The 25,913-nt window shown below is 49.6% G+C and overlaps 1 protein-coding gene across 7 annotated transcripts in view; it reads right to left on the bottom strand.

The window, feature by feature from the left end:
- ABAT (4-aminobutyrate aminotransferase) overlaps positions 1-13,381 on the bottom strand; it is a 235,783-nt gene extending 222,402 nt beyond the window's left edge. For 6 of the 7 annotated variants that reach the window (XM_059881150.1, XM_059881151.1, XM_024984643.2 and 3 more), the window contains exon 1: positions 13,283-13,381. The gene's annotated coding sequence lies outside the window, so the exon portion shown is untranslated. 7 annotated transcript variants of the gene reach the window in all.
- Positions 13,382-25,913: the final 12,532 nt, after the last annotated feature.

The raw sequence follows: 25,913 nt of genomic DNA, 5'->3' as shown, positions 1-25,913 counted from the left end.
TGCGCTCTAGAGCTCCCGCTCTGCAACAAGGGAAGCCGCCGAAATGAAGAGTAGCCCCCGCTCGCCACTAGAGAAAACCTGCAAACAGCAGCAAAGACCCAGCACAGCCAAAAATAAATAAATTAATTAATTAAAGAGTCTGTGATATTGGCTCAGTGGGATTATTCATATGGAAAGAAAAATTTATCATGATCTTACCTCATTCAATACCTAAAAATCAACTCCAGGCAGATGATAGAGATAAATATGAAAAACTAAATGTGACACCTTCTAGAAAATAGAGGGGCAACATGAATGACTTTAAATTTCTGAACTAGCACACAAAACCACAAAAAAAGATGAGTATGAGTTCATCTAAAAATTAAAGTCCCAATAACCCGAAGTCACCATTGAAAAGTAAATTCATGCCACAGAGTAGAAGATCCATAACACATAACTGGCAGAGGGACCTTTATCCAAATAGATTAAGAAAACTCTTAGAAATCTATAAGAAAAAGAAAAACAGACAAATGCAAAGAAAAATGGACAAGCGATCTTAATAGGCACTTCATAAAACAGGAATTCCAGGTAGTCAACATACATAATATAGAAAAGGTGATGAACTCAGTTAGTAGAGAAATGTTTAAAAAAAATACACAACTCCTGGAATGGCTGAAATATAATAGCAAGTTGAGGTGCTGGAGCTGGAGAGGTATGGAGGAAGGGGACTCCTCATACACACAGTTGGCAGAGTCTAAATGGGGCAACCAATTTGTTCTAGAATGTTCATGACAACACTATAATAGTCTTGCTATGGACCGAATTCAGTTTCTGGCCCTTCTTTCCTCTGTGATCTTGGCCAAGAAACTTAAAATTCTCTGTTTCCACGTCCACAAAGAAGGTCATTCCCACCTGGATTATTGAAAGCTTTAAATGAGATAATCCAAATAGAACCCAGTGCCTGGCAGGTAGAAAGCTTCCGACCACTCACTCTTATCATCTAATCTGTGTGTGTGTGTGTGTGTGCTCAGTCGCTCAGTTGTGTCTGACTCTTTTGCGATCCCATGAACTGTAGCCTGCCAGGCTCCTCTGTCCGTGGGATTTTCCAGGCAAGAATACTGGAGTGGGTTGCCATTTCCTTCTCCAAGGAATCTTCCCAGACCAGGAATTGAACTCAAGTTTCCTATATTGGCAGGCAAATTCTTTATCACTGAGCCACCAGGGAAGCCCTAATAACCACAAATATGCTATTTCAAAAGGCAGTATTGTTGCCATTTTACAGATGAGGAAACTGAGACCCAGAAGTCACAACTTCCAGGGAGCTCAGAAGGCCAGCTACACAGCTACTTTCCATAGGACTTCTTCCTTGACCCCCAAAGGAACAGCTAAGCAACAGACTCCAACCTAAGCCCATAGCAGGATGTCAAGGGGCTGCACAGGGTTGAATCTGATCAATTACTGCAAATGATCCAAATTGTTGGCTGCCTCTGGAAGCGCTTTGAACTTTGAACCCACTCACCACTAGCTTTATTCAGCATTTTGGACTTCCGAACACTGCTTTCTCATTTGCCATCGCAGCTGGTCTTCGCAAACTCTATTGTGATCATCAAAGGATAAGACAAGATTATTCCCCTTGATGGATGAGTAAACTGAGGCCAGAGTAAACAGCGGCATCCATGGGGCTTAGTATTAGCAGAGGTCCAGGTCCGTATGCCTGGGTTTCTCTCTAGACTTGATGTTTTTATTATGAGAGCCTGAAGTCAATCATCTATTCTGAGCCTGCATTTTCCGCCTCTGAAACCTGATCAGTCTTTCCTCTTTAGGTTGTTATGAGCAATGAGATGAGCAAATACACATGAAACCCTCAGAACAGCCCTAGCACCCGCTGAATGCTCGGCAAATATGAGCTGCCAGTGTTCATGGGCCGTTGCAATAGGATGGACAGAGCCTAAGTCGAAAGTCTGTCCAGGGTCCTCTGAATGTTTGCTCTTGTCCCTGAAACTTATCATTACTCTGGCAGCCCAGCCCTGGATCCCTCTGGGACCCTGACCCTAGGTCATCGCGTCCATGCTCTTCTGTGGGTGGCTCTTCTTTGAGTCCCATTTTCAGCCCCTGGGAGGACTGTGCACTTACGACTGGGGCAGAACGCCAGCCATGCAAATCCGCATGCAGGCAGTAATTTGCACAAATGCTCCTCGGTGTGCTCATTTCCAGCCTGTCCCCAGAACGGCACTCGGCTTGCAAAGCCAGCAGAGAGCTATTTACAGCTCTGGGCAAAGAGAAGGGAGGCAGGCTCTGATCTCACATGGGAATGGCCCTGCTGAGGTGGTGGTGGCTTGCTCTTTTGGCTGCTTTAAGAGGCTGTTCAGCCAGTCTCGCCCTGAAGGAGCTTCGAGGTCCTGAAAGCTTTTGCTGAAAGGCCAGGGATCTGCCCCCACGATTGTCTGATTCCCTCAGGGAACCCACACGCAAAGTCAGGGGACTGTGTCCCTGCTCCCACTAACAGCTGCTGAGCCATCAGGGAAGCCTGACCAATAGCTGCCTGTAGACTCTAAACATCTAGAGAAAGGGATACAGGAGACCTGTCAAAACCATGGACAGCTCTAGCCGCTCTAGGTCAGGGATTGACAAACTAGTTGGGAGGCGGGAGACATCCGGCCCCCCCAGCCTGTTTGTGTAAATAAAGTTTTATTAGCACACAAACACATCCATTCATTTACATTTCACGGTACAGTCGAGTGGTTGAGACTATAGCTGCATGGCCCACAAAGCCTCAAATATTTACTATCTGCCCCTTAAAAAAAAAATCTGCTGAGCCCGACTCTACGTGAAGCCCCCACCATCTCATCTTCTAACAAACAGGCTCCTCCTACAGTCAGTCCACTTTCCATGAAGCTTCCTGAAGAGTATTTCTCAAGTGCTAATCAAATCAGGTCACCTCCTTACTTAAAACCCTTCCAGGTTCCCCAGGGGTCTCTGGGTCAAGTCTAAACTCAGCATCAAGGGTCACCAGGCTGTTTATGATCTGGCCTTCTCACAGCTCCCCTCTTCTTAGCCATCCACCCTGGGGAGCCTCTGCCAAACACCTCCCTGAACATTGGTTTTTTATTTAAAAAGCCATCTCAGTGGAAAACTATGCATTGTTTACATACCACACAAACTTTTAAGATATCTGATTCTAGCCTTGTTCATTACATTATCTTCCAGCTATTTTTTTTCCAACTCTTTCTAAGTTGTAGGAATCTGATGTGTGTATGCATGCTCAGCTACTTAGTCGGTCCAACTCACTGCGACCCTATGGACTGTAGCCTGCCAGCCTCCTCTGTCCATGGGATTTTCCAGGCAAGAATATTGGAATGGGTTGCCATTTCCTCCTCCAGGGGAATCTTCCCAACCCAGGGATCGAACCCATGTCTCTTGCATTGGCAGGTGGTTTCTTTGCCAGTGAGTCACCTGGGAAGCCCAGGAATCTCACAGAGGAGCCAATTCTGTCTTGTCCAGTCATTTTTTTTGCCTCCATTTGCAATGGAGTTCACCATTCCTTTACTCCATAGACAACTGTGCTTTATTTGACTTTTCCTTTGAACCTCTTCCAACATCTGCTTGGTTCTTTCATTGAATGAACTTTACAGAATCATTAAGTGTTCATCTTTGTATCTCTAAGGGAGTCATGGTTTTATCACCACCCCCCCCTTTTACTTTTTCCTGAAGATTTTAAGACTTTTCCATGAAGTCTGTGAGCCCCTGTTTGTGTCCTATCTGTTGAGAATATCTTTCCTGTCTTTTCTGCCTTTTCCTCCAGAAATTTCTTTCCCAGCATGCCCAGGTACAGAGACAGAGAACCTCTTCCTTCTCTGAGCTCCTCCCTCTATCTACTATCTACTCCCACCTTCCTGGTACTCTTCTCTCTGACTGGTTGTTTATGGGCCTGTTCCCTGATAGCTGGGCTTCCCAGGTGGCACTTGTGGGAAAGAACCCTCCTGCCAGTGCAGGAGACATAAGAGACTCTGGTTCGATCCCTGGGATGGGAAGATCCCCCGAAGAAGGGAATGGCAAACCACTCCAGTATTCTTGTCTGGAGAATCCCATGGACAGACGGGCTTGGCGGCCTATGGTCCATAGCATCGCAAAGAGTCGGACACGACTGAAGCGACTTAGCACACACAGCACATCCTGACAGCTAGCCTAGAAGATCCTCTGGTGTGGGAGACCTTGTTTTCCTTGTTAATACCATACACGGGATGCCAATGTCTGACATCTACAAAGTACTCAACAAACACTGGCTGAATAAATGAAAAAAAAAAAACACCATTTCAGGACTTCCCTGGTGGTCCAGTGGCTAAGAATCCGTCTGCCAATGCAGGGGACACGGGTTTGATCCCTGGTCCAGGAAGACTCTGCATGCCACGGGGCAAATAAGCCTGTGAGCCACAACTCCTGAGCCTGTGAGCCCAGTCTCAGAGCCACAAGTCCTGAGCCCACATGCGCCCTGGAGCCTGTGCTCTTCAGCAAGAGAAGCCACCACAATGAGATGCCCGCGCACCTCAACTAGAGAGAACCCGCACAGCAACGAAGACCCAGCACAGGAAAGACAGATTAATTAATAAAAAAAATACCATTTCAGTTCCTGTTCTTGGCCCACTTTTAAATCATCTCCCAGCTCTCCACGTGTGAAAAGCACCCCAGCAGCCTCTGAACGCTACCCTCCCGCCCTGTATTTTCACATGTCGTAACCGTGGCCTTTCAACTGCTCCCCTCTAGGAAACGGATGGCCATCTCTCCATTCTGCTTTATGGTCATCGCCTGACCTTGAGCAAGACGCCACCCCTCTGGCTTTCCAATGGGTGAAGCAAGGTGAGTTCAGGCATTCCAAGAGATAAAATACATCAGGCGGAGATACGGATGGCCAGTAACACCCTAATGATGTTCCCGCTCAGGCACCATTTACAATGTAACAGATGCTGTCAAGGTAACACATCAGCGAGGCTACAGGGGTTAACTTTGAGTTCTGAGGTTACAGAGATGGCCATGGACGAGCTTCCCAAACTACCTGAAGGTGTACACGAACCCCCTCGTCCCACCAGGATAGTGTTAAACCGCAGACTGCACTTTGTAGGATGCTGGGTGGGGCCCAAGCGCCCACATTTTCCCCCCAGCTCCCCAGCGATGTCATGCCACTGGGTGCTGGACCACACTTTGAGCAGCAAGATGCCATGACACAGTGGGTCCCAGCTTTGCAGGAACTCTCCGAGCAGTGGCTGAAAGACAGATAACCAGAACGTGGCTGATGTGTTGTGTATTCAGTCACTTCAGTCGTGTCCGACTCTTTGTGACTCCATGGACTGTACCCTGCCAGGCTCCTTTATCCATGGGATTTTCCCTGCAAGATTACCGGCATGGGTTGCCATTCTCTCCTGCAGGGAATCTTCCTGACCCAGAGATCGAACCTGCGTCTCCTGTATCTCCTGCATTGGAGGCAGATTCTTTACTGCTGAGCCACTGGGGAAGCCCTGGTTGCTGATCGTTCAAAGTAATAAATGTTAGTGTCCAAGTGGGAGAGGCTGACAGTTAAGACTATGAGACTCCGAGGACGGACAAGTAGGTGAGCGGGGGTAGTCGGGTGCAGGGTTCCCAAGGGACATGGAAACCAGGTTGGGAGCATTCTGCCAGGCCGGTGACTCAACAGAGTGATAATTCTGGTGGTGAGACCTGTCGATCTCTGTTTTAATACATCCTCCAGGGGATTCTGATGTGCAAGTCTGAGAACCATTGTGCTAGGCAGAAAGGGGTAGAATATTCCAGTTGGAAGAACAATGTTTTGTTTCACATAGTCGACTTTCAGGCACATGTCCAGACCCTGTAAATTGCATTCATTATTTCATCTATCTATCCATCCACCCACCCATCCAACATCCAACAGATAAGTTGTGAGTGCCCACTAGGCATCTTGTTAGGCACAAGAAGTTGTAGATAGACATGCCTGTCTAAGCTCCTAAACCACTGATTTCCAACCAGGGGATATCTAGCAATGTCTGGGGACATTATTGCTTGTCACAACTTGGAGGTAAGTGTGCTACTGGCAATGAGTGGGATAAAACCCAGAAATGCCGCTGAACATCCCATAGTACACAGGACACCCCACCCGCCTCCATGCCCACCCCACCCCAGCCATGGCAACAGTGTTGTAAAAAAACTTTGTTCTTGGAATTCCCTGGTGGTTAAGTGGTTAGGGCTTGGTGTTTTCAATGCTGGAGCCTGGGTTCAATTCCTGGTTGGGGAACTAAGATTCTGAAAGTTGCAAAGTGTGGCAAAAAAAAGAAAAAGAAACTTTGCTCTAAACTAGGAACCCCTGGAGGGCAGGTACTGTATGGCAGTCACTTTGACATCCCAAAGTCAAGAGACAGGGCCTGACCCCCAGGAGCTAATCGAATGTTTAAATGCAAGAGGAAATAGCAAGACAAAGATATACTTAGGTATATAAAGAATTCTTACATGACAACAAAAAGACAAACATCCCAATTCAAAAATGTGCAAAGGACTTAAACGGACCTTTCCTCAAAGAAGATACACAAAAGGCCAATTAGCACATGAAAAGATGTTCAACATCACTATCATTCAGTTCAATTTAGTTCAGTTCAGTCACTCAGTCGTGTCTGACTCGTTGCCACCCCATGAATTGCAGCACACCAGGCCTCCCTGTCCATCACTAACTCCCGGAGTTCACTCAAACTCACGTCCATCGAGTCGGTGATGCCATCCAGCCATCTCATCCCTTGTCGTCCCCTTATCCTCCTGTCCCCCCAATCCCTCCCAGCATCAGAGTCTTTTCCAATGAGTCAACTCTTTGCATGAGGTGGCCAAAGTACTGGAGTTTCAGCTTTAGCATCATTCCTTCCAAAGAACACCCAGGACTGATCTCCTTTAGAATGGACTGGTTGGATCTCCTTGCAGTCCAAAGGACTCAAGAGTCTTCTCCATTAGGGAAACATAAATCAAAACCACAGTGAGATAAAGTAAGAAAAAAAGATAACCACCCCTCCAATCAGATACTGCTTCATATCCACTAGAATAAGGTAATACATTGTAATACTAGTAATCAGAAAATAACAAGTGTTGACAAAAATGTGGAAAAAATTGGAACCCTCACACATTGCTGGTGAGCTTGTAAAATGGTGGAGTCTGGCATGGCGATTCCTCAAAAGGTTAAGCAAAGAGCTACCATGGGACCCAGCAGTCCCACTCCCCAAAGAACGGAAAGCAGATCTTCAAGCTGCAATTTGTACACACATGTCCACAGCTGCATCATTCATAGCCGTCAAGTTGGAAGCCCAAATGCCCCTCAACTGACAGACGGATAAACCAACTGGCATATAATCCACGTGATAGAATATTATTTAGCCATGAAAAGGAGCAAAGTACTGATATATGCTACCGCAGAGAAGTCAGACCAATATGCCACATGTTGGATAATGCCATTTATATGAAATAGTCAGACCAGGCAAATCTATCGAATCAGAAAGCAGACGAATGGTTGGCAAGGGCTGGGGGAAGGGAAGGTGACGGCTTCATGGGGACAAGGTTTCCTTTCGGTATGGTAAAAGAGTTCTGGAACTAGAGAGAGGTGACGATTGCACGACATTGTGAAAGTACTTAATGTCACTGAATTGTACCTTTTAAAATTATTAAGGGATGTAGCCGGCAGTCCAGTGGTTAAGATACTTCACTCCTAATGCTGGGGACATGTGTTTGATCCCTGGTTAGGGAACTAAGATCCTATACACATTTTTTTTAATCACCTGGGGCTTCCCAGGTGGTGCAGTGATAAAGAATTCGCCAGCCAATGGGGGAGATGCAAGAGATGCTGGCTTAAACCCTGGGTCGGGAAGGCCCCCTGGAGAAGGAAATGGCACCCCACTCCAGTATTCTTGCCTGGAGAATCCCATGGACAGAGGAGCCTGGTGGGCTACAGTCCATGGGGTTGCAGAGTCGGATACAAATGAGCACACAAGCACTTTCTTGCACACACTGCGCAGTAAACGCTCATCCAGTCTCTATTGTGTGGCAGGGACAGTGCTCTGCATTCAGGATGGAAGTGAAAGAGACTCGAATGTACGTCTACTCCCCAGGAGACAGATGGGGAGGAAACCCAGCCCACAGTCACAGACCCAAGGAAGCCTCGGATGTTTAAGCATTCAGTTCTGAGGATAAACGGATCCTCGCTGGGGGAGGCTGGAGGCAGGAAGGGTCACGGAGACACCTTTTGAAGGAGGAGGGCAATTTGCCCTTGGGAAGTCGACCCCAAGACAGACAGGATGTGTGATCAGAGGCTGTACCAGGCGATACCATTCCTGGGATGGGTAAGACAGTTTAAAATGCCTGGTGCCTCCAGGAAAGCGAGGCTAGTCAGACGTGGCGGAGACAAAGGAGGACATGCAGCTCAGAACCACTTCCTGGGCCTTCTGTAGGGGTGCAGTGGGGAGCGGGTGGTGCGTTCTGGAAGCCCTCAGGCTCCCCAGCTGTCACCCATGATGCTTTTGTCCCCGGCTTTCTGGCAAGGAGGGCAGACAAGGAGAGAGAGGAAGGGGAGAGCAGGGCTCACACTACTGAAGAGGGACTAGGTCCCAGGTGCTTGAACAAGGGTTTCAGCCAATCCTCACAGTAACTCAGAGCCGCGTTCTCCTTTTGCACCTCTGCCTACCTTCCCCCCCTTTCTCCCTTTCCTTCTTTTCTTTCTTTATTCCTTCCTTCTTTCCTCTCTTTCAACTACCATTGCCTTTCTAAACATGGGAAAATGTGGCACTAACAAACAGAATGTCCATGGCCTAGGCTGTCATGCTGTGAGGGTAAAAAGTGAAGTGAAAGTGTTAGTGGCTCAGTCGTGTCTGACTCTTCATGACCCCATAGACTGTAGCGCCGCCAGGCTCCTCTGTCCATGGGATTCTCCAGGCAAGAACACTGGAGTGGGTAACCATTCCCTTCTCCAGGAGATCTTCCCCACCCAGGGATTGAACCCAGGTCTCTCGCGTTGCAGGCGGATTCTTTATCATCTGAGCCACCAGGGAAGCCCCCCTCATGCTGGTGGAAGCCCAGTTCAGCTCTGGTCAGTGTGACCTCAGGCCCCACCAGGATGCTGGTGACAAGAGTCCCCTGTGGGCAGGGCGGAGGCTCAGCCTGTGGACATGAGGCCTCAGATCTCTGTCTCTTGGCTCCAGAACTCTTAGGAAGCTCAAAGGCCTGAGTTCCGGTCACTGGCAGCTTCTGGCATGACCACTTCCCAGGAAAGAGGGACTGGGTGTGCAGGAATGTCCAGTCCTCAGACCCTGCCTGCCTCTCTTTCCTGGGGGCCAGGCAGCTGAAAGAGCCCCAGCCTGGTGTGCAGCGTGGATAAAGGACTCTGAGCAAGTCTCAGTCTCTGGGGGCTGTGCCTGGCTCACCTTTAATGCACGGTAAGCTGGCTAAAGGATCCTGTTTCCTCTTGCCCCCCATGGATAGACACACACACACACACACACACACACACACACACACACACAGAGGCCCCTTTCATGTTTCTCGCTTCCCTATATGTATGTACATAGACTTACTAAAATACCTATATATTGATCCTGTGACTTTATCATTTTCAGTAAATGATGTCTTAGAGATCTCTCCAGGTCAGGAGCATAGTTCCACCCCATTCTCCTAAAAAGACGGCTCATTTTTCCACATAATGTAACCCCTTCCCATCTTGGATTGCCAAGCCCTTGGGTGAACATTCCTGCATTGGCCTAGCATTTCTACAGGAGATTCTTTCTTAGCTGAGGGATGGCTGGGCCCCAGAGCTTGCAGTTAAAATTCTGAGACTGCTAAAGGAACTGAGAAGGCTCCAGAACTAGGTTATTTCTAAAACTGTCTTTGACTTCCAGCAGGGACAGTTGCTTTGACTTCTAGCAAGGATGGGGGTAATGCTGTTAGCAGAGTCCTTCAACCTCCGTGGGCCTCAGCTCACCTGTAAAATGGGAAACCTACAGCAATGCACATGGAGGTGCTCTGGATTTTCCTGTTGAAATGTGAGGGGTTAATATTGCCCTCAACATCGGGAGGCTCAGCAGTTGACACATGACCTCTATGATGCACAAAGCGGAACAAGGAGCCTGAGTAAGAAGGATGCTCTCCTAACATCAATCATCCACTATGAGTGGAGAATCTACCTGAGACCAGCAGTTCTCAATGCGGGGAGGGGGATTTTGCCCCCCAGAGGACATGCTTGGAGATTATTTTAGTTGCCATCACTAGAAACGGTTGCGACTGGCTTTAATGGGTAGAGGCTAAGGATGCTGCTCCATACCCTACAATGCATGGGACAGCCCCCCTCCCCCGCCCCTGGCAACACAGAATGATCTGGCCCCAAATGGCAACACTGTTGCCCTGCTCTAGACCTATCTCTCTGGAGAATCCCAGGGATGGGGGAGCCTCGTGGGCTGCCTTCTATGGCACAGAGTCGGACACTACTGAAGCGACTTAGCAGCAGCAGCAGCAGACCTATCTCTTATCTGATGCCTAGCCTCTCCCCCCACCAACAAGCCCAATTCAAAGATGAGGAAACTGAGGCTCAGAGAGGCCTGCCCAGCTGCCCAGCCAGCGGTAACAGAAGTAGATCTCCGGCTCCATCTGACTTTAGGGTCTGGGGTGCATTCCACATCCCGCACCATCTCTCTGGGAAGACACCATCCTAGTCTCGAAGCAAGAGCTGACTTTTCGCTGCCTGACAGGTGATCTACATCTTGAGTCTTAAGTCTTACCTAAAAGCATAAGCCCCCTACCCAGGTTTAGAGGTTTTATGACTTGTCATAATCACTGCTTCCCCTCACTTGCCATATGCCATGTACTTTACCAAGATGAACTCATTTTACCGTAATAAGGACACTAAGGGAATTAGTTGCAGAGAGGTTAATAATTCCACCAAGACGCATACTAAGTAGCAAATCTGGGCTCTGACCCTGAATAGAGGGGCCAGAGATGGATCCCTCAACCCCCATTGCACTAAGCTTCTCCCTCATACTGTGAACTTTCACCTTGGCACCTTGAACTTGGATCCCTGCTCCAACTTGGAGCGCTGCCAAGCCCTCAGCTGGAGGCAGTGGGGAGTCCCCACCTCAAGACCCTCCCATCTGTAGGGACCTGGTTGCTGCTGCTCTGTGGGGGTTCAATGCCTCAGGAAAAGAAGCAGGCTCTGAGCTAGGGTGGGAGATGGCAGCAGAGAACTTGGGGTCACAGGGAAAAGGAAGCGATGGAGAGGGAGGGGGCCCTGGAGGGAGGGGCTGTGACTTCCATTGCAGGGGTGGGGGTGGGGGTGCTGTTCAAAGAGCCTGGAGCAAGCTTCACCTGCAACAGATACTCCAGCAGCAGCAGCTCCAGACTAATAAAACTGATCTCATTTGCCGTCCTGAGTCCATTCGGATTCTGGCAAGCCTAGACTTGGCAGTTGGCTCAATAAAAAGATGATACGGGCTGAGCGGGGAAGTGCAGGGGCCCGGGAATGGATTCTATACAGCGACCTGCTGGGGGGCGGCACCGAGTTCCAGCTGTGTCCCCTCCCAGATGCGTGACATTGGCGGAGCCTCTGCACCACCTCTGACAAGTGGGGAGCCTGGTGCCCAACCACCTTGGTTCTAAATGTGAGGATGGGAGGTAGTATTCTGGACCCTGCCGGTCCACGAGTCCCAGAGAGGCTGTGACCAGCTTCGCCACCCACTGGCTGGGTGACCTTGAGCAAGTCTCTTCCCGTCTTGGTGCCTCTGCTTGCTCAACCGTCAAATGAAGGAGCAAGATCTTTGGTCTCAAGTCCCTGGGAGGTCTAAGGTCTCCAGGTAGCGCCATTTCTCTCTTTTTGGGGCTGACCTCTTTGGGCGTCTGGGACACACACTTCTCCTTTCTCCACCTCTCAGCTGCAGCTCCAAAGCAAAGCTCCTTGTTTTTTCTCCTCTGCTGCCACCCCTTACTCTGACCCGCCGGATCAAAGCGGTTCCCTGCCCCCGTCAGGTCACCACCAACCTGTCCCTCAGTCCAGCTTCATTGAAGCCAGTCCGATGGATGGCTCCTGCAAGCATCTCTCTTGGCTAAGGGCCTAGGGAATTCCACCGGGCAATGTCCACAGGAGCTAGGAAGGGGGAGCCCCAGGAGGCAAATGGGGGCCCTTCTTTCTGCATGGACACCCTCTTCTCTAGGAGAGGGGTTGGTCTGTCTCAGGGGAGGATATTTGGGACACAGTCCTTTGTGTGTGTGTGTGTGTGGGGGGAGCTCCTCACTGGTCCTGCTGCCTCAGAGGCCATCTCTGCTGGCAGTTTGGAGGCTCCAGGAATGATCTCTAGGCTGAGGAGCCCAGCTCTAAGGGTTTCAGTCTTCTAAACCTTCTTACTAAACCTCAACCTCTGCTCTTATCTCTGGCAATCGTGGGAGAGGAAAGGAGAGATGGGATCAGGTGGACTAGAGAGGTGGGAGGGATAGGACAGGGTAGGGGGGTGGTTAATGGGATGGGATTTGTGCGAAAGGGTTAAAGGGGTGGGGTGAGGTGTGTGGCTTCGTCCAGACCAGTGACCAAACCCTTGCCCTGTTTCTGAATGTGAAAACCCCTCCTCTTACATCTTGAGAAAGAGGAGTAATCTCCCAAATGCCTTAAATGTAAAGGTTTTCAAGGCAATCAATCTTCTGTCTCTGATGGATGAAGGGGGACTGGGGGTGGAGATAGGCAATTGAGTCCAGTTTCTGAGTTGGTGGGGGGGAGTGGGTTACACGGAGGTCTGTATTGCACTTGAGGGTTACATGCAGAGTCTCTGGCCAGCGATATCCTTCTTTTAGGAAGGGGCTTATTTTCCCTCCTGGAGGAAGCACCCCGTTATCTCCGAGCTGAGAAGGGAGGGTGGGGAGAAGAATCCAAACTTAGTTTTTTAGGGACGGGGGAGAGGCATGCGTCTCCAAAGAAATGATGGGCCCTAGAAATCCGGGGAGGCTGGAACCCACTTTGGGGGCGGAGGGAAGCACGTTCCATTCCAAGGGGGAATGTGGGGAGAGCAATCTTATTTCTAGAGCCGGGGGGCCAGGAAGGAAGGGCCCATATCCGAAGGGCAAAGGAAACTATTTTGCTCTCTGGACGGTGGACGGCTCTGTCTTTTCGGGACAGAGGGACCCGCGTCTCGGAAAGATGAGGGCTCGGTCTCTTAAGAGAAGATGCCCCGTTTTTGCTCCCTGGGGGGCAGGGCCGAAGGATTCCATCTCAGCTGGCGCGCAAGGGCTCGCCTCACGCGACCCGGCGCCAGGTCCTTACCTCCAGGCCTCTGCTCCAATGTGCAGACTCCGATCCGCCGGGCTCCGACTTCAGCGATCCGCGCCCTGCGCTCCGGCGGCGCCCGGTCTCTGCCCCGCTTCCCCCAGCGACTCGCCGGGCTCCTGGGCTCCGCCGAGCCGCGCTGGCCAATCAGAGATGCGGGTCCCGGCCCTCGCGCGCGCCACGGCCAATGAGCGCGCCCGCCACGGGCCACCGCCCCCGGGAGGGCGGGGGAAGGCGGGCCGGGGGCAGAGTCCGGCCTCCCGGGGGCGGAGGAGCCGGGGGCCCGGAGGAGGGGCCGCGAGGGCCTGGATGGAGGAGCCGGGTTGCGACCGCGGCGGCGAGGAGCCCCAGCCGAGCTGGGGTGTGAGGAGCCCGTCTCTGAAATGGGGGGCGGGAGCGGGGGGAGGCTCTCTAGGCTGGTTTAACCTAGACCTTAATTGCCCCCTGCCCCTTTTCTGGATACTGGGGGCTGCAGACGTGTGTAGCTGCCCCCTCTGCACCATGAGCCTTAGATCTCCGGCTCCGGGAAACCTAGATTCAGAGTTAGACAAGGTTCCGTAAGAAAGGGAGGGCGAAAGAGCATAGGGTCCCCTTCCACCCACCACCACCCCCCGCCCACGCACACCCTCCCTCCTTGCAAGTGCTCAGGGCCTTCTGGCTCTCAGCTCCGTGAGCTGCCATTCATTTAACACCTCCCAGCGAGTGCAGCCTTGGGGCAGTGCAAAAATCACTGGACTAGGCGTCCATGGTTACTGCTGCATGTTCTCGGGCAGGTCACTCTGCCTCTCTGCTCCTCAACAGTAAGTGGAGACAGCAGTGATAACACCTCCTTCATGAGCACAAGTGAGAGGGTAGATGTGATGAAGCTGCCTTTACAAAAATTGAAGTGCTGTATGAAGACTGCTGCTGCTGAGTCGCTTCAGTCGTGTCTGACTCTGTGCGACCCCATAGACAGCAGCCCACCAGGCTCCCCCGTCCCTGGGATTCTCCAGGCAAGAACACTGGAGTGGGTTGCCATTTCCTTCTCCAATGCATGAAAGTGAGAAGTGAAAGTGAAGTTGCTCAGTCGTGTCCGACTCTTAGCGACCCCATGGACTGCAGCCTACCAGGCTCGTCCGTCCATGGGATTTTCCAGGCAAGAGTACTGGAGTGGGGTGCCATTGCCTTCTCCGGTATGAAAACTAGCTAATACTAAAGTGTGAATAACTGCTAGCCCAGTAGCTTTCTAAAGGTATTTGGAAAGAGGATGCATTCGTTCAATGGTAAAATCAAAGACACAGGAAACTACCCATCAGAAAACAAGAGCTCACCAAGTGCTCATGATGAATAGCTGTTCCAGAATTAAAAATGCCAGGAAAGAATACAGCTTGGGTTTCCCCACTCAGCCTGATCAGGTAACTATTTCCTTTGTTTGCATCTTGCAAAACTCTGAGTTCTTTCCTTCCTGTCTTCCATGAATCCAGGCTGCCCTATCTCCGATTAGGTGAGCAGGACTACAGTCCTGGGAATTAAGATAAATATAAAACAAAACAAAACAAAAAGTTGGTCGGGGGGAGCTTCCCAGGTGGCTCAGTGGGTAAAGAATTCACCTGTAATGTAGGAGACACAGGAGATTCAGGTTGGATCCTTGGGTTGGGGAGATCCTCTGGAAGAGGGCATGGCAAACCACTCCAGTATTCTTGCCTGGATAATCCCATAGACAAAAGAGCCTGGCGGGCTACAGTCTATGGGGTGACAGAGTCGGACACGACTAAAGCAACTGAGCATGCCAAAGCGAATGAATACATTTAAAACCCGCCGAACAAACCACCTGCCCTCTAGTGTGGTCTGTGACTCCAGGGACCAAAAGAAACGATACGTAAGAGTAGTACAAAGGAGGGCTTCCCTGGCGGTCCAGTGGTTAAGAACCTGCCTGCCAGTGCAGGGGACACGGGTTTAATCCCTGCTCTGGGAAGATCCCACATGCCGAGAGGCGACTAACAATGTGGGCTACAACTACTGAAGCCTGCGAGCTCTAGGGCCTGTGTTCCAGAATTAGAGAAGCCACTGCAGTGAGAAGCCGCTGCTCCACTACTAGAGAGTAGCCCTGGCTCACTGCAGCTAGAGAAAACCCGAGTGCAGCAACGAAGACCCAGTGCAGCCCCAAAGAAGAAGAATACAAAGGAACGGATAGAACATACCACTGAACCACAGTTCTACTAAAACCGAGAGCTTTGCCAGTCTCTTTGGTATGTTAATGCTGTCACCTTGCAGACCTTTATGAGGCCTGGGTTACAAATTTTTCCTTAAAACCCAAGCCATGCAGATAATCCCTTTCACTGTCCAAAGAAATAAAATGGTCAGTAAATGCGGAAGAAAGGAAGGTTTGCCGAAGAAGGACAAGTTAAAGAGATGGAAAATTTCATCTACCAGAATGGCCTTGTTTTTATTATTATAATTAGCATTATTTGTGGAGGTTTCAAGGAAGTGGACAATTTCATAAATTGCTGTAGGTAATATCAATGTTCAAAGCCTTTCTGGGAAGAAACTGAGTATTCCTATTCAAAAAATCTGAAAAATAAGCTTACCCTTTGACCTAGCAGTTAAACCTCTATGAATTTATCCTAAAACAATGAAAGGTGCTAAAGTTTAGTGATAAAGTGGTTTACTGTCATTTTGTTTCTTGTAGCAAAAATCTAGAAACAACTAATAAGTACTTATAAGTTGAGTACAACAGGGACTCAGAAAGGACATCTGTTGCATGAAATTAGACGTCTCCAATACAGCATAGATGTTGAATATTGAATGGTATGGAATTAAATAAAACATAGGTATTGAATATTGAATGGTTTACACAAAATATTAAGTGAGTAAAAGATATTTGCCAAAAAAAGCTTATTTGGTGTTCTATTTTTGGTAAATCTAGATAAATAGATATCGATAAATCAATGCTGTCTAATAGAACCTTCCATGATGGTGGAAATGTGCTATTCAATATGGTAGCCACCAGCCATAGGTAGGCATGGAACACTTGACATGTCGTTAGTTGATTGTGAAATGGAATTTTAAAATATTATCTAACTTTTGTTTTAAGTTAAATAGTCACACATTGGTGGTGGTGGTGATTTAGTCCTTAAATTGGGTCCAACTCTCATGACCCCATGGACGTAGCCCGCCAGGCTCCTCTGTCCATGGGATTTCCCAGGCAAGAATACCGGAGTGGGTTGCCATTTCCTCCTCCAAGGGATCTTCCCTACCCAGGGATCGAGCCCATGTCTCCCTCGTTGCAGGTGGATTCTTTTACTGCTGAGCCACCAGGGAAGCTCCTGTCTATCACACTGGAGATCACCAATATAGATGATACATAGATCAATAGATTGAAAAAAAAATGCCCACTAGGAGAAGGCAATGGCACCCCACTCCGGTACTCCTGCCTGGAAAATCCCATGGGCGGAGGAGCCTGGTAGGCTGCAGTCCATGGGGTCTCTAAGAGTCGGACACGACTGAGCGACTTCACTTTCACTTCTCATTTTCATGCATTGGAGAAGGAAATGGCAAATGGCAACTGCAGCAGCAGTAGAGCAGAAGTAGTTATCTCTGCATGTTAAAATTGTGGATGACTATAATTTTATCTGCATGTTGCTGCTGCTGCTGCTAAGTTGCTTCAGTCATGTCTGACTCTGTGCCACCCCACAGACTGCAGCCCACCAGGCTCCCCCGTCCCTGAGATTCTCCAGGCAAGACTGGAGTGGGTTGCCATTTCCTTCTCCAATGCATGAAAGTAGAAAGCGAAAGTGAAGTTGCTCAGTCGTGTCTGACTCTAGCGACCCCATGGACTGCAGCCTTCCAGGCTCCTTCGTCCATGGGATTTTCCAGGCAAGAGTACTGGAGTGGGGTGCCATTGCCTTCTCCGTATCTGCATGTTACTTATGTCTCATTTTAAATATATACACACACACACACACACACACACACACACACACACACACATTGCTTTTGTACTAAGAACAAATAGCTAACATGAAAAACAGAAAGCAAAAGTGTAAGTCAAATGCAACCCACCATCAGTTTACATGACCTGCAATCTGGGCTATAAAATGGGGTTTACACTGTAAATGGTAGGAAAAAAAATGAAAAAAAGAATATTTTGTATCGCAAGAAAATCGCATACAATTCACATTTCATTGTGCATGAAGTTCTACTGGAACGTAGCCGCACCACCCACTTCTGGATGTCTGTGGCTGTCTTTGTGCTACCCCAGCAGAGCCGAGGAGCAGTTGCGACACAGACCATACAGCCTGCAAAGCCAAAAATATCTACCATCTGGCGTTTTCAGGAAAAGTTTGCCAAGCCCTGGTTTAAGGCAATCGGGGGAGACAAAGTGGGTGGCGTCGTCTTCATTCATGTTCATTCATTCATTCGTCTACGTATGGAGCATCACTTCGGGTTAGGGCCTGGCATAGGACATTCAGGAGGCGCTGCGTTGTTTCTGCTTGGGGGAGCCTGTGAGAAGGATTTTTAGAGCCAGGTGCTTCGCAAGCTGGTTCTCAAATAGCTTCATTGTGACACTTGTGAAGAAAACTGTTGGCAGGTGGAGAAAGCCCTGTTCACCTTAGCTTTGCTTGCATTTCCCACAGCCCCACCATTTTCCTTGGGGCTCCAGATGTCTTCCAGAGGCTGACTGAGACCCATGATTTGTTGTTCAGTCACCAAGTCATGTCCGACTCTTTGCGACCCCATGGATTGCAGCACACCGGGCTTCCCTGTCCATCACCAACTCCCGGAGTTTGCTCAAACTCATGTCCATTGAATCGGTGATGACATCCAACCATCTCATCCTCCGTCGCCCCCTTTGCCTGCCTTCAATCTTTCCCAGCATCTTTTCCAATGAGTCAGCTCTTCCCTTCAGGTGGCCAAAGTATTGGAGCTTCAGCTTCAGCATCAGTCCTTCCAGTGAATATTCAGGGTTGATTTCCTTTAGGATTGACTGATTTGATCTCCTTGCAGTCCAAGGGACTCTCAAGAGTCTTCTCCAACACCACAGTTTCAAAGCATCAATTCTTTGGTGCTCAGACTTCTTTATAGTCCAGCTCTCACATCTGTACGTGGTTAATGGAAAAACCATAGCTTTGACTATACAGACCTTTGTCAACAAAGTGATGACTCTGCTTTTTAATACACTGTCTACATTGTCATAGCTATTCTTCCAAGGAGCAAGTGTCTTTTGAGACCCAGGATGGGAACTCCTTAATATCTTTTTTTTTCTTCAAGATATTTTTTATTTGGCTGCACCAGGTCTCTGGGTTGTGGCAGGAGGGACCTTCCATCTTTGTTGCAGCATGTAACGTTGAAATATCCTCCACTCTCCTCTGCAGCCACAGGCAGGTGACAGCCCTACCCCCCCACGCCATGGTCCTATGTGTCACCAAGGGCCCGACATCTACCATGCTGGGTCCTGAGCGGAATGCCTGTGACCCTCGCCTCCTTGGCCCATCCACCAGTCTGTGATACCGCCCAGCAAGTGCAGCTGGGTGGTTCCGTGTGAACCAAGGTGACCTTTGAGGTTTGGAGTCCTTAGAGGCTACAGTGGAGACCACTCACTGGGTGCCCACCCAGCCCTGCCGCTCACAGGCCCAGGGACCCCCGGGGGCCGCTCCTCCTCCCTCTCAGTTTTGCTGTTGTTTTTTGTTTAGTTGCTCAGTCACGTCTCACTCTTTGTGACCCCATGGACTGTATAGCCTGCCAGGCTCCTCTGTCCATGGAATTCTCCAGGCAAGAATACTGGAGAGGGTTGCCATTTCCTTCTCCAGGGGATCTTCCCAACCCAGGGATCAAACCCACGTCTCCGGCATTGGCAGGCAGATCCCTTCCTGCCGAGACACCTGGGAAACCCTGACCTTCCGTTTCCTTGCCCATAAGAAGTGGTACTGCAAGATGTGTCTGCCCAGCAAGGAGGTTAGATGGTTGAGTTTCCCCTTGATTTCCCGTGTCCATCTGCTGGCTCAGGCACGGGGCTCACCCCCAGTTCCCAGGATCCTCACTGTTAAAAGACCTCAAAGTCACACGATTGCATGGGATCCCAGGAGGCAGGTCCTCTGACAGAGCTTTACGGATGCAGTGTGCCCTACACGTGTACAGAAAGACTATTAACCTAGCCCAGGGTCAGCAACTGGGATGCCTGGCTGTGTCTGGAGCAGGTTTGGGTTGTCATGAGCAGGGGACGAGGGAGGCGCTGCTGGAAGCTAGTGAAGGAGGCCCTGGATGCTGCTCAGTATCCACAGTGCACGGATGGGCTGCAACAAAGAGCTATCCGGCCCCAAACGGCAAGTCTTTCGTGTGTGCGTTTTTGTTTTTTTGGGGGGTGTGCTGGGTCTTCATTGCTATGAGGGCATTTCTGCAGTTGTGGTGAGCAAGGGCTGCTCTCTAGTTACAGGGCTCGGGCTTCTCACTGCAGTGGCTTCTCTGGAGGAACACAGGCTCTGGGTACTCAGGCTTCAGTCACTGCAGCTTCTGGGCTCTAGAGCACAGGCTCAGTGGTTGTGGTGCGTGGGTTTAGTTGTTCCGTGGCATGTGGGATCTTCCTGAATCGGAGATAAACTTAAGTCTCTTGCATCGGCAGGCGGATTCTTCACCATTGAGCTATGAGGGAAACACTGTTTATATATATATTTTTGGCCACACCGGGCAGCATGTGGGATCTTAGTTCCCAGACCAGGGATCGAACTGTGTCCCTTGCAGTGGAATCTCAGAGCCCTAACCGCCAGACCGCCAGGAAAGCATGGCCTAGGCAAGTTTGAATCTCTCTGAGTTGCAGTTTCTTCATCTGGAAAATGTAATAGTGCTCAGTCCTGAAGGTCCTGACGAGGTGTAAAAGAGAGAACCTGTGTAACGCATCCTGCTGTACAAACGCAGCCAGGAAAATAGGCGGAGTAGGGGGGACCCCTCCCCATCTCTTGATTTTCGTTCTCGCTCTTCCCCCACGTGGCTGCCTTCCCCCTGGAACATCCAGGGGTGCGTTGTCGTGGAAACCTTTCAGGGATGGTGCACTCAAGAGCTCGATTGATTTTTTTTTTCCTCCCCAAAATAACCCATCCTGTCAGTCAAACAACACTTAGGCAAAATGGTTTTACATCGTTAGCTGCTTGGGGAGTTTCCAACCCCCACTGAGACAGGCGGTTAATAGAGGTGCGACAGTGGACACTTAATAAGAGTGATGCTGGTGATGGTGGTGGCAGCGGTGATGAAATGATGGCCGCGGCTCTTGAGCCTCTCCTGAATCGGGGGTGTGCCACATGCTTTACATGTCTTATCAAGTACCATCTTTAAGAGACACAAATATCGAGGCTGAGAGAGACAAGTGTTGGGCTGCCTTGAGCCCAGTTCAGACGTCAGGCACCACGCTCTAGCCACCAATCTTTATTGCCTTTCAGGAGCCACCAGCAGAGGAGGGTAGGGGGAAGAAGGTTCAGTTCCTTTTGTCCCTGACCCCTGCAACCCAAACCATCAGCTCCAGGCTCTCTTTGTGGTAAACTGGAAGCTGGAAATGCCTCGATCTGCCCACAGGACCCATTTCTGAGCTTGATTCCTTGGTCCAGACACTCCGGCCCCAGAGGAATGGTCTTGTGTGGCTCCCATGTGCACTGAGGCAGAATCATGTCTCAGTCCGGGCCTATCAGACCCTTGGATCTATCCCAGCACAACGTCATAACATTGTCTCCAATCCACAGGATTCCTGCTTGCCTTCAGACAAACAGTCCCCACCTTGGGCAAGAGGGTAATTGGAAGAATGCTGGCTACAGAGCCAGGCAGACCTGGGCTTAGATTCCACTCCTATTACTTCAGAGTCATGTGACCTCAGCCTGGGTGTGCTCTTTGAGCCTCAGCTTACCTACCTCTAAAATGGGTTCAGGGTTGGTGGGCTGATAAATGAGAGCCATGGTGTGTTAGTTGCTCAGTCGTGTCTGAGTCTTTGCGGCCCCAAAGACTGTAGCTTGTCAGGCTCCTCTGTCCATGGAATTTTACAGGCAAGAAGACGAGGGGTAGCCATTCCTTTCTCCAGAGGGGATCTTCCTGACCCAGGGATTGAACCTGGGTCTACCACATTGTCAGTAGATTCTTTACCATCTGAGCCACCAGGAAGTGAGGCTTGATCTGAATTAGAGTATGGGCTTAGCTGCGTTCTGGCTGCTCTGTAGCATGGGTTGGGTGGAGAGTCCCCTGTGACTCTTGGGGTCCGATTGGGAGAGGCTGCCAGTGGCCAAGGGGACAGACGACTGTGTACTGCTGTGGATTCATGAGGGTGGGGCGCCACCTCGCGGCAAAAGGCCTTCAGGGGCCAGGTCGGAGGCGAGGCGGGAGGAGAAAGGGAGCTTTCAGAACTCCTTTGTCACCTCGGGTTGGGGCGAGCAGGGAGGCCCGGGAGCCCTGGTTCCCAAGCGGTTCATTCATTCATCCGAATCTCCCAGAGGAGCGGTCTACTCAGATCTTTTTTTTTTTTTTTTTTAATATTGGAGCATAGTTTATTAACAATATGTGTTGTTGCTGGTCCGTTGCTCAGTTGCATCTGACTCTTTGCAACCCCATGAACTTCAGCACACCAGGCTTCCTCTTCACTATCTCCCGGAGTTTGCTCAAACTCAAGTCTGCTGAATCGATGATGCCACCCAACCATCTCATTGTCGCATCTCATCTTAACAGTATGTGTTAATTACTTTAAACATTTATTAAGAAAAACAATGTAGTGTTAGTTTCAGATGTACAGCAAAGTGATTCAGTTATACATATATCTATTATTTTTCAAATTCTTTTCCCCATTTAGGTTGTTACAGAATATTGAGAAGCTTTCTCTGCTATATAGTAGGTCCTTGTCATCTATTATAAATATAGCAGAGTGTACATGTCAATCCTAAACTCCCGATCTATCTAAAGCATGGTTTTTTAAAAACAATCTTTTTTTTTTTTAACTTAAAGAGTTCTCTTTATTTATTTTGGCTGCACCTTGCAGCATGGGGGATTTTAATTCCTAAGCCAGGGCTTGAACCCATGCCCCCTGCATTGGAAGGGGGAGTCTTCACCACTGGTCCACCAGGGAAGTCCTGGCTCAGGCTTTCTCATGCTCTGAGGTCACCATCTTTTTAGGTGGCTCCTTCCTGCCCAGGTGTTTAGGGACTTCTGTGCTATGATCTTTTTTCAAGTCCCCATATTATGCTTAACTCCCAGTGGCTTGAGCCTTGGAAGTGATGGGGAAGCAAGTTTAGTGGGTTGAGTTCTAATTAATTAAGGTTTTACAACATGGGACAGGCTTCCCTGGTGGCTCAGATCGTAAAGAATCTGCCTGGAATGCGGGAGACCTGGGGTCCATCTCTGGGTTGGGAAGATCCCCTGGAGAAGGGAATGGCAACCCACTCCAGTATTCTTGCCTGGAGAATTTCATGGACAGAGGAGCCTGGTGAGCTACAGTTCATGGGGGTCTTGAAGAGTCAGACATGACTGAGTGACTAACACACACGCGCACACATAATACAGAGGGCAGCTTAAGAATAAAGTTAGATTTTAATCATTATAACTCTGCTGCTTAAAGTCAGCAAGCTTTCCCTATGGGAAACAAACTCAAGACCCATTTGGATCAGGCATCTATCAATCAACAGAGACTGATTTTTTCCCATTAATTCATTTGTCCACTGTACTTCATTGGTTTATTCCTATGCGTATAATCACCAATGGTGGGATTGTGTCTTTCTCTGATTCCTATGCTCTTTCCAATCATCCATCAACATTTTCTGATCAGCACAGAAATCAGTCACCAGGTACCAGATTGTTTTGATGAGAAGAGTGCCTGTGAGGGGACAGGGGACTGAGCATTTAGGGCTGCTTCCATCACACAAGCCCACAGGTCTCTTTTTGGTCTGAGGGGCTGACCTTGCCCTTTGTGGTTTTATTTTTTTAGAAATATTTTATTGGCTGTGCTGGGTCTTTGTTGCAGCATGCTAGATCTTTAGTTATGGCATGCAGACCCTTAGTTGTGGCATGCGGGATCTAGCTCCCTGACCAGGGATCAAACCTGCACCCCCTGCCCCTGCATTGGGAATTCAAAGTCTTAGCCACTGGACCACCAAGGAAATCTGTGGTTTTAACAGAGGGTTAAAATGCACAAAGCCTTCAGGTTGATTTCTCAGTCTGCTGGTAGAGAGACCTTGCGTGTGTGCATGCTTAGTTGAGCAGTTGTGTCTGACTCTTTGCAGCCCTTTGGACTGTATGTAACCCATCAGGCTCCTCTGTCCATGGGATTCTCTAGGCAAGAAGTCTGGAGTGGGTTGCTATGCCCTCCTCCAGGTGATCTTCCTGACCCAGGAATCGAACCCATGTCTCCTGCATTGCAGGTGGCTTCTTTACCCCTGAGCTACCAGGGAAGCGCGCGCGCGCGCGCGCGCAAGAGAGAGAGAGAGAGAGAGAGACGGAGACCGTAACATCATTTGCAAGTTTGCAGATTTCAAAACCATCCAGTGTTTTGGGGCAGAATCACTCATCAGGGCCAGATCTGCAAGTCCTGACAGATACTGGCTTTGGGGCACTGTACCGCCATGCCAGATGGGAAACAGCCCAGAATGAGGGGCCTCTCCCAGGTTCTTGCTGGGACCAGGGGTGAACTGCTGCCTTCTTTCCTCATCTGTGGGGTGACCGCCTGCTCAGCACCTGAGCCTGTGTGCTGGTTTAGTGGCTGAGGTGGGTTTGACCCTGTAGTCACACTCCTGAGATCTAATACCACTCTTGTGTGGCTTTCTAGAAGGCTGCGGGGCAGGAACACAGCATGCGCAGCACCGTCATCTCCTCAGATCAGTGCCGGGGCACCCCGGACAGCTGCTGCAGTTGAGCGCCCAGATGCCTAGGGGTCACCTTGACATAAGAGACCAGCGAGCTGGGGCTCCTGTAAGGAGCTTTATGCCAGAGTCACAGAGGGCCAGGATCGGCCTGCCAGTGCATGGTCAGCCCCACACATGAGGGTCTCGCCACAGATGGGCAGACACGACATCCCACTTCAGCTCCACCCTGTATGACGGGGGTCTCCAACCTCTGGGATCTAATGCCTGATGACCTCAGGGGGAGCTGATGTAATCATAATAGAAATATAAAGTGCAAAACAAATGTCATGCACTTGATTCATCCCCAAACCATCTAAGCCCCTGCCCCTCGCCCACTGCCTCAATATGTGGAAAAATTTTGTTCCATGAAACCCGACCCTGGGTGCCAAAAAGTTTGGGGGCCACTGTTACTGTATGAGATACCTGGACCCCAAGATCGTTTCCCCAGGAAGCAGGTTTCCCTACCAGCAGTGTCGAGGGTGACTTGCCTGTTCCTCCTCTAAAGCCACCCAAGTCCTCTAAAGTGACTTTTGTGTGTAACATGGAGCCTGGGATTTTAGGCAGGTCTGTATAATGTGACTCTTCAGATTTGCTCTCTGTCCAGCTATTGTGTCTGGATTTTTTTTTTCTCCCTGGCCGCACAGCTCGGTTTTCAGGATCTTAATTCTCCCACAAGGGACTGAACCCGGGTCATGGCAGTGAAAGCACGGAGTCCTAACCACTGAGCAACCCGGGAATTCCCAGGACCCCTTTTACTGACACAGATAGGAAGAGACGGCTCTCGGTGATTCCATCCAGCAGGAGAAGAGGACAATCAGACCAGATCATGCAGGCCACAGTGTACAAACTGAAAATGTTCCCACCCCAGCAAGTCTGCACTGAGCCAATACCTGCCATCTAGTGAAAACTTCCCCAGTTCATCTTTTAAAAAAATTTTTAAATATATATATTTAACTGTTTATTCAACTGTGTCAGGTCTCAGTTGTGGCATGTGGAATTGAATCATATGGGAACAACTCTAGTTGTGGCGCTCAGGCTCAGCAGTTGTGGCATTTGGGCTTAGTTGCTCCAGAATACGCGGGATCTTAGTTCCCTGACCAGAGATCGAACGTATGTCCCCTGCACTGCAAGGCGAATTCTCAGCCACTGGACCACCAGGAAGACTTCTGGTGCGTCTTCCTCGGCTTATCTATTATCACCTTTGCAGTAACTCCATGAAGATGGGGGTCTTACCATTTTACAGATGAGGAAGCTGAGGCTCAGAGAGACTAGGTCATTTGTCCAAGGTCACCTGGCTGGTCCATGGCAAAGCTAGGACTGATCCCAGTTCTGCCCGACCCCAGAGTCTGTGCTCTCAAGAAGGGATGACCTGTGGTCCCTTGACCAGAAGCACCAGCATCACCTGGGAGCCTATTAAACTGCAGCATGGAGCCCCACCCAGGACTGAGAAGCTGTGTCTGTCAAAACCCTGGGGGATTCGCATGCACAGAATTTGAGAAGTGCTGGGCCCATATCATTCCTGTTTGTTGGTTTTACCAAATATTTCCCAGGCAGGCCTGAACCATCAAGTCCCCTCCCTGGGCTGTATATCTTCTGAAAATTTTAGAATATGTGCAAAAAAAAAATTGAGTCCAATGGCCTGGATTAATTCCCTACCCTAGTACAACATCTTGATGCTCTGATGATTCTGAACTATCACTGCCAAACAGGTACTTCCAGAGAAGCTCAAGCAAAGCTGTAAAACACAGTGATAAGTGTGCATTTTGACTCTAAGGAATGATAATCTGATG

The sequence above is a fragment of the Bos taurus genome, chromosome 25 (genome assembly GCF_002263795.3).
Source record: "Bos taurus isolate L1 Dominette 01449 registration number 42190680 breed Hereford chromosome 25, ARS-UCD2.0, whole genome shotgun sequence".
In the NCBI taxonomy this organism is placed as follows: Eukaryota; Metazoa; Chordata; class Mammalia; order Artiodactyla; family Bovidae; genus Bos; species Bos taurus.
The sequence above is the reverse complement of the archived record's forward strand: the minus strand, read 5'-3'. Positions and strand labels throughout refer to the sequence as shown.